Source organism: Pezoporus flaviventris, unplaced genomic scaffold (genome assembly GCF_033815535.1).
Source record: "Pezoporus flaviventris isolate CSIRO_AGI_PZ_B2104156 unplaced genomic scaffold, CSIRO_AGI_Pfla_v1 ptg000041l, whole genome shotgun sequence".
NCBI classification, from domain to species: domain Eukaryota; kingdom Metazoa; phylum Chordata; class Aves; order Psittaciformes; family Psittacidae; genus Pezoporus; species Pezoporus flaviventris.
In genome coordinates, this window is record NW_026892589.1 from 713,526 (window position 1) to 720,832 (window position 7,307).

Genomic DNA, 7,307 nt, shown 5'->3' on the forward strand with positions numbered 1-7,307 from the left:
ATCATGGCTGCTCTCCAGCACTGCCAGTGTGAGCATTTCCAGAAGCACAGATCTCCGTCCCTGTGAGTGCAGGGTCTAATAAATAAATCAACAGAGATATATGCAAGGAATGAATTACCCAGCAGCTCCACATGAGCTGCGCTTGATGCAGGGAAGAATCTCACCTGCTCGGGCTCAGCCAGCCCAGGGCTGCCTCCATGGAAGTAAAGGCATGTTCCTGCATCAATTGCTGAGCCCAGGAAGGCTAAGCATGGAGAAGACAGAAAACATCAAAAGGACACTTTGGCACATACTTAACATTTGATGTATTTTGCGTAAAATAGCAAAAAGGAGGATTTTAAAATATTCATCTCTTGGGAAGGCAACCGGGAGGATAAAAGGCTCACGATCTGCAGGGAAAGGGGGAGGAGATGGGGGCTGACGTACCTCGTCTTTCACTGGCAAAGGAGATGTTAGTAGGTGGCTCCTGAGAGCACCTGGGGTGTCCTGCAGGTGCTGAGGGTGAGAGGAGATGGGAAAGAGCCCTCAAGCTCTCTCTGCCAAAGCCAGGTACATCTGGTAACTGCAGGCAGCACTACCTGAGAGGCAGCCATGCCACCTCCCAGAATCACATCACAAGTATTATTGTAGGTGATATTATTGTCAAGGTGCCAGCACCTGGAATCCTGATACAAAGTAGAGTTCTTAGGTTTTATTTTGCAGAGGAACCACTTAAGCCCCTGGCCTTGGAGAGGTTTGGAATCATTATCTCAGCATAACCCAAAGGTTTGGGCCCTGGGGGATAAACCAGGCGGATCTGGGGGTTGTTTTGTTTTATTTTTAGTTGTCTGCTGCTAAGTCGGGCCCAAAACTGGGGGCAGGGGAAGGACTGAATATCTGATTTATAGTATGTGGGCCAGTGATGCAGATACCCAGGGGCTGGAGGGACTGCATCATCGCTCCTCACTGAAAAAGCAAAATTGATGATAGGTACATGTGTGCTCATCCTCCATCAGCAGCCTAAATATCTGTATCTGTTCTCCCTCCATATGCAGCAACATCAGGCATATATGCGAGAAGGAAAATAACCTTTTCAGAAATCACAGATTCATCCTTTGATGCCACCATTCAGTATCAACCTTCAGTACCACAGGGGAGACAGCCCCTGGGCTGCACTGGAGGTGGAGGACCATGCACTGAGAAGCAGGGTGGGGAGGATGGAGGCAGTGTCTGGGCAGGGTGGCTGTGAGGCACCAGGGCAGCTAAAACAGTGCCTCTGGTTGGTCAGAAAAATAAGATCTCATTTCCCAAAGCATTTCCATTCCCATTCTCTGTTTTGTTTTAGTGGAAACTGTAACACACAATTTCCTATTGGAGGTTCCTTGTTTTGACAAAAAATCCATTTTCTATTGAGCAGAGATTTAAACATTCCTGCCTGCTGTATGAGCAATGAAGAGCATCCATCACACCGGGGGGAGGGAGGAGTGGGTCATGGTAAGCAGCGACTGTCTCAGGTACTGGGGCTTGTGACAGTAAACATCTGCTTTGAGCTCCCTGGGCAGCAGAGAGCTGTTGTGAGGCGGGATGTGTCACCCCTCTTTTGTGTCCAGTCCTTTTCCTGAATGGTGGAGACACTTGGGGGTGGTTCATTTACCCAGGGGAGGTGCCCTGAGTGGGGCAGATGTGCTGGGACACTTACATCTCCTCTGATGGCTGGGGAAATCAGAGCTGCCTCATCAGATTCCAGTGTCTAGTGTCAGGACAGTGAAAGTGAAATAAGATGAACCCCTCCCCGTCGTGCCTACATGTATAAATGTCACCATTGGGTGCCATTCCCTCTTTGAGCAATAGTGTTTGCTTGGTTGGCTCGCTCCTTTATGTGTTTTGCTTCTCTGGAGGAAGAGTGAATGGTTGTTTCCCCTGGAAAAGGGAAACTGCTGCTGTTCCGAGAGCAGCCAAGCCTGCAAGGCGGCAGGAAGAACATAAAGCAGCAGCGGGAGGAAGCTGGGCTGTTGGGATAAACAGGAACAGAACTCCCAGGGATGAAACTTCCAGGAATGGAACTTCCCAGGACTGTGCAGAACCTGCTGCAGCTTCAGAAAGCTGCTGAATTGGCTGAAAGCAAGCCTGGAAGCAGGGACCCGCTCACAAGGGCTCTGGAGGCGGGGGAAAGCTGCTAATGAGCCTTTTCATGTCTGTGCTATCTGATCTAATTCTATTCTGACACTTTGATTTTTCTTTCTGTGTGAAAGCTAATGCGTTTTATAAATAATACCTGTCCTTGAACTGACTGATCACTGGGGAGCTCATTTTGGGGAGAAATGCTGAGCAGAAACACCTCAAAGTGGTGTCTAAATTGGGGTCCCATCACAAGCGCAAGCACTGCATCATGCATGAACTACTGCTGGTTTTCAGGATGTGAAGAGGAAAGGGTTGAGAACACATTTGTGAAGGCATGGCAGACCTTCACATGGAAGGGGAGAAACCTTCTCACATGGAAGGTTAAAGGCCTTTTTGCCTCTTGTTTTTGGAGAGGAGCCTGCCTGGGGTGCAGCTTGGGATGTTCTTTGAGGCCCTATTAGGGTTAGGGGTTAGGGTTAGGGGGTTAGGGTTAGGGGGTTGGGGTTAGGGTTAGTGGGTTAGGGTTAGGGTGTTAGGGTTAGGGTTAGAGTTAGGGATTAGGGTTAGAGGGTTAGGGGTTAGGTGGTTAGGGTTAGGTTTAGTGTTAGGGGTTAGTTTTAGGGTTAGGGGTTTAGGGTTAGGGATTAGTGTTAGGGGGTTAGGGTTATATTTAGTTTTAGAGGTTATTGTTCCGGGGTTAGGGTAGGGGTAGTGGTTAGGGGGTTAGGTTTAGGGTTATTGTTTCGGGTTAGCGGTTTTGTGTTTGAGTTATGGGTTAGGGTTAGGGGTTAGGGGTTAGTTTTAGGCTTAGGGGTAAGTTTAGGGTTTACTTTTAGGTTTAGTGTGTGGTTTTAGTGTTAGTGTTAGCGTTAGGGTTGGGGTTACTGTTAGTATTATGATTTAGTGTTAGGGTTAGTGTTAGTGTTTTGGGTTAGTCTTAGGCAAAGTTTTCTAACCCTGTGGAACTCTTTGAGGCTTTTAGACAAATATAGCATGTTGTTTAGAATCAGCATTAATGAAATGGAGATGTAGATGAGCTCATATATGCGAGATACTGGTTGGAGGTTGAAAGCCACCCTGACTTGGCACTCCTGAGATTTCACTCAGGACTTGCGTTCTCTTTCTGCAGTCAGATGGATCTTTGAAACTTTGATTTTCTGCCCTGTGGTTCTTGCAGCTTCTCAGCCCCCTGCTTGGCCTTTCCCTCCTCTCGATGGTCTGCTGGTTTGGGTGGTTTTTACCCAGACTGTCCTCACATCTGTTTACTGGGGCCATTTATGTGTTGTTATTTCCTGCACATACCCCAGAGTTTTCACATGCATTCATCTTTCCTCTCTGTAGAGCTCTGTCCTCTGCAACCCTGTTTCAGCCCATTCAGCCCATCAGTCTCTGCCTGTGTAAAGCTTCTTCCAGGCCTCACGTTTGCCCCATCTGGATGCTCTCTGAGCAGATGCCCTGATTTACTACCTCAGACCTCCCTATTTAAATCACCACACACACAAGCTGCTCCTGTTCTCAGTTCTAGCTCCTCTTCTCCCTCACCTAGCCCTGCCTCAGAAGGTTTGTGCTTATTTGCATTATTTCCCTGTGTTTGGGTTTTGTTATTGAAGTTTTTCATGCTGGTGGAAGAGAAACAGCTCCAGCTCCCACTGGATTCCAATTCTGACCATAAAGGGATCCTGTACAGCTGCAAGATTGCCTGAACATATCAAGGTTTTTGGACCTGAAGCCTGTGACAGCACCTCCTTTCCATGATTTTGTTAAATCTGTGGAGGGAAAGGCTCAGATCTGCTGCATCCTGAGTATGTGAAATGCTCATCTTCCTCAGCTCCTGCCTGTCAAGATCCTTGTTTCAATCCCTGATCCTTCACTGAAGGGCAGTTCCCAGCTTCCCAGTTGGCTCTTCAGAAAAAGAAGAGGATAAACTGACAGGTTGCCAGAATTGCCTGCTGGGACCAGTAAATGTTCGCAATCCCTCTGAAGCTCCTGATGCCCCTGCTCCTTTGCTGCAATGGTAAGATTCTAATTCAGAAATGAGCTTTTAGAGCAAAGCCTCCGTTGCTGAATTTACTGTGCTTGAAGAGGCACTGTGGAGTGCTCCAGGGGAGCGCATGAACTCACTTCCTTCTGGACAGCATTAAACTGTCAGAAGCATTTTAGGAGCGCTTCGTAAGTGCTCCAGCTGCTGGCGGAGATTGAGCCCAAAGGACTGGGCTAAAGCTGCAGTGAAGTTATCTGGGTGTGTATTGTGTGAACGCTGGGTCTCCATCAACATCACTCACTGCAGGTGGGGGAACAGAGCTCAGGCTCTTCTGAACCCTCTCCAGAGCTGAGATCAAGGATGGGATAACAATAATACAACACCACATTTGATAATGAGTGATAGGTATCCTGGTGACTTCCAGGTGTTACACTGAGATCCCAGGGGCCCAGGTCCACACGGGTCTCTGTTCTGTACTTCAAACAGATACATCACATTTTTCTGGCTGTAAAAAAGTTCTTATTTTTCCAATAAGAACTTTTCTGAGCACATCCTTTTCCCCCTTTATTACACAAGCTACTTTTTCAGCAGTAGTTTTAAATCCAGAAGTTTTTTATAGATTGAAGTGTGTACTTTTGATCTTTTCAGATTATTTCTTTTTTTTTAATGGAAATACCATGTTTTTTAGCTTGTGGGGTTTTCTCTTCCCCCCCTTCCTTTCCAGCTTGTTTTCTGATGACATGATATTTTCTTGATCAACCTTTCCCAGACTGTTCATCTCCCTATTTCTTTGCGTCCCTGGCAGTGTTCAAGGCCAGCTTGGATGGGGCTTGAAGCAAGCTGCTCTAGTGGAAGGTGTCCTTGCCCACGGCAGGGCGTTTGAACTGGATGAACATTAAGGTCCCTCCCAACCCAAACCAGTCTGGGATTCTGTGTCTGTTTATCACTCCTTACCACTTTGACCACTGCCCCTGAAAACCTCTTTTTTAGCTGTTTTAGTGATTTAAAATTAATTTGGTGGATAGGACAGGATCTGAAAGACAGTCAGTTCTTGCTTGAAAAGCTGCAGCATGCACTTAATTATTACTCCTCTTTATCCTCTGCCACCTATTAGAATTAGGTTGGGTTGCTGCATGCAGGTGGTTTTGGGGAGGGTTATGGCTATGGAGGGATTCAGAGATACTGTTAGAAGAGAAACACTTTGGCGGACATGGGGAAGACCCAATGATATCCAGCTAAAGAGGGATTAGAAGCTATCTATAAAAAGGTGTTAGTGCTAATGTTCACTGAGCAGCCTTTTTCTACCTCTCCTTTGTGCAGAAAAGGGAATTTGGGGGCTCTATGTGAAATGTTGGCAAACTTTATGTCTCCTACATGGAAGGATCTAGAAACCAGCCCTGAGCAAAGCAATGTGGAGGAAAGGTTATTCCTATGTTTTTAATCAGCCACAATGAAAAGCCTGATTTGCTGTGATTGCTGCTGATGTGATTGCTTTGACATCTTTAGATTTGTTCACACTCTTAGTCCAAATATGTGCTATTTTAGAAATTGATACAATGCAGAATATAAAAAGCACAGATTCAACACTTGCACTAAATTCAATCAAAATTTTAAAGCAATCTCTACAGTAGTATTAAAATTACAGATATTAGCAATCAATTGATAAATTCACATCATAAACAGAATTTGCATTATGCATTTTCTCCTTATGCCTTCCATTTTCCATGCAAATAAGTAACTAACCCTTGTAACAAAATACTATTATTGCATAACAAATTCCATTTTTCTGTAAGGAGGTAAAAAGCTTCTGCACCAAAATTGGTCATTTTTTAAATGGCAAAAGCAATAAAATCACAGACACAGTGTCAAGCTGACTGCATTTCCATGGCAGAAATGGTTTTATCTCTTGGTCCTAGAAATGTCTCTTTCACAGAAGGAAAAACCCCAACCCAAACAGCTGTAAGGAGCTGTTTTAACCTTGCACTACTCCCAGTTTCATACACTTCTCAAATCCAGGCTGATTTTAACTTGAACTCTACCCATGGATGCACACTGAACAAATTAATTTCCATCCTAGGCTATTGTTAGTCAACGGTTTTGCTTCAAATACACTTAGAGGGGTTTTCCCCCAACTTGAACACTGGGGGCTACAGTAAGTTGAGACAGAAGTACATTCAAAAGGAAAGCTTCTGCTCCAGGTGCCTCTTTGGGAGCTGATGGGAGTTCTGTGTTTAAGATGAGACCATGAGCTCTTCAGTGCATGGGCATTACAGTTGATGTGAGCAGAGAGCCTTCACCTCCTCCTTGTGAAAGTGGGTGGATCAGAATTCAGGAGGTGACAAACTTCCCCGTGCCCGTTACAGACTAAAAAGCACCTAGGCATAGACTTCAGCCCTTGTCCCCCTCCAGGTCAGTGCAATGAACTGGCTTAGTCACCCACCAAACCCTGCACACATCCAGGCCTCTGCTGCCCAGCTTCCGTCTCTCTGCCCTTCACCCCATGTTCTCAGCATGCATGGGCAGATGGAAAAGGGTCTGGGTTGAAGGGGGAGCTTGGATCTGCCTCAGGGCTGTAGAGAGGATGGGGCTTGGTCACTCCTTTCCCCCCCAGGTTGGATCCTGGTCCCAGCATTGGCAAAGCAAAGCCAGACGTGTCTGGGATGCTGCAGCACCTGGCACCTCTGCCTAGATCTCGAGCTGTATTTTCTTGCAGAGGATGACAGTGTCTGGCTGTGCTGCAGCAGTGATATGCCTCTGATGGGACTGGGGGCATCCCGAATGGCAAACAGATGACAGTAAGTGGCCTGATGAGGCACCTCCATCACGTATTTCTGTGCTTCTGGTAGATGCTATTTCCAGCTCCTCTTCACAACCCCTGATTCTCCTACAGGACCCTCAGCTTCTGCTCGATAGTCTTGGGCTCATCCTAAATCACATCCTTACTTCTTTCTGACCTGTTGTTTGAACTGTGGCAAGGCTGGGTCTGCACTGATCTGCCTGTTGGCTGCACTGAGCAGATCAGGGTTGGGCTGTCCCTGCCTTTCCCACAGAGAGGACACCAACGGCATTGATCTCTTCCTCAGCTGCAGGTTTTCATGACACCTCCTGCTCTGAGACCTCTCCCCTCTTCCCAAAGTGATGGGAGTTCACTTGTACAAAGGGGCTGGCAGACAGTTGGGCAGACAAGACAGTGTGATCCTGTGAGTCTTTGTTCTTCATGAAACCA

The 7,307-nt window shown here is 46.6% G+C and overlaps 1 long non-coding RNA gene across 1 annotated transcript; it reads left to right on the top strand.

Annotated features, from left to right (window-relative positions):
* The first annotated feature begins 1,038 nt into the window (after positions 1-1,038).
* On the top strand, positions 1,039-6,491 carry LOC133275595 (uncharacterized). Its single transcript, XR_009745613.1, has 3 exons — positions 1,039-1,187; positions 1,325-1,473; positions 5,402-6,491. It is a non-coding gene; the product is annotated as an uncharacterized LOC133275595 (long non-coding RNA).
* The last annotated feature ends 816 nt before the right edge of the window (positions 6,492-7,307 follow it).